The following is a 1553-nucleotide window of genomic DNA, read 5'->3' as shown; positions in this document are numbered from 1 at the left end:
CGGATGTAAAGGAAGGAGTGACATGGTTCAATCGAGCATGTGGTTATGCAAAACGTAACAATGTTCGTTATCGTGACGAAGAAGAGTTCTTGGAAGTTGTTACAGAGTTTTACATCTGTCAGCATGACGGCAGAGACTTCGAATATGTGGAAGTTTGGAAGGTTGTTAGAGATAAACAGTATTTCAAGTAGACGGCTCTATTTTGTGTTAAGAATAACCCATGGACTTGTGTTTTACGTTAATGCTTTGTTCGTATTATGTCGTTGTTTTTCATGTAATTGTTGTGATGTTTTTAATGGTTCATGGAATCCTTGTTACTAATGTATTCTGATATATTGTGATAACTAATGCAATGACCATTTATTAACTCAAGTTAATCATACGAGTTGCTCACATAATAAACTAAAATACATTTTAAACAAACGAAATACATAAAAAATACATGAAAATAACCTACTACATGAAAATAACCTAGTACTCAAATAATAAACTAAAATAGATTTTAAACAAACGGGATATATTTCAAAATATTCCAAGGGGCTTCAAACTGGAATTCCAACCCGTTACTTAATGACTTGTATTCCTCCTTAGCAGCTTCCAAGATAACCTCCTCAGTAGCATTTAAACGGGTGTCGTCAATTTTGGTATAAAGATCGTTGAATAATAGAACTTCGGTTTTCATTTCATACCATCTTGCTAAGATGTCTAGTTCATCACGATCGTTTCTTGTAGCCCTTTGGTTTTCAGCATTGAAAATATTGGTTAAACGGGTCCAAAACATTGGATCGTTCAACTTGCTTGTCTCGTACACATGAATATAAGCATGTGTAAGAACCAAGAACTCTTCATTGCTCCATGATATAGAACTCATTTTGATTGAAACTAAGAGAGTGGAATATAAAAAACAATATTTGAACAGCTGTATTGGTTTATTTAATAAAGTATTTGTGTAACATAAGGTCAATTTATAGTAGTTTCTACACAAAATCGCAGTCCAATCTTCTAATATGTCTGCATTTCATAGTTAAAATTAACTGACGAATGCAGTGTACTATACTAATAACATAACAGAGCACTGTTTGAGTTGACAAGTCATCCCCGGACGAATGACAACACAATACATTGCTGCTTGAATTGACAAGCCATTGCAGCAGGAAATGAAGGAGTCGTTATAAATAGATTTTAATATACGTTGTAGTTGTTTCGTATTACTTCCCTCCCTGCAATTATGGACTCACCACATACATGGAGGAACGTAGAGGAGGTTGCTTTGGTTCAAGCTTGGATTATAACTGTAGAGGAGGATTTTCCACCGGGTCCCTTACAAGTTCGTGCTAGATCATTTTGGTCTCGTGTCTGTCATTTGTTTCACCATTTAATGGGGCGTAGTCAATATCGAAGAAGAAAAGATGTCAAAGCCAAGTTTCTGGATTTGAAAATGAAGGTGAAAGAATTTCAACGTATTTACAACGAGTTGGATAATGAACATGCAAATACGGATGAAGACATTCTACGGCAGGTGGCTTTGGAACTATACCGTTTTGAATATGATA

Source organism: Lactuca saligna, chromosome 8, assembly GCF_052625555.1.
Source record: "Lactuca saligna cultivar CGN05327 chromosome 8, ASM5262555v1, whole genome shotgun sequence".
NCBI classification, from domain to species: Eukaryota; Viridiplantae; Streptophyta; class Magnoliopsida; order Asterales; family Asteraceae; genus Lactuca; species Lactuca saligna.
Note: the sequence above shows the minus strand (reverse complement) of the source record.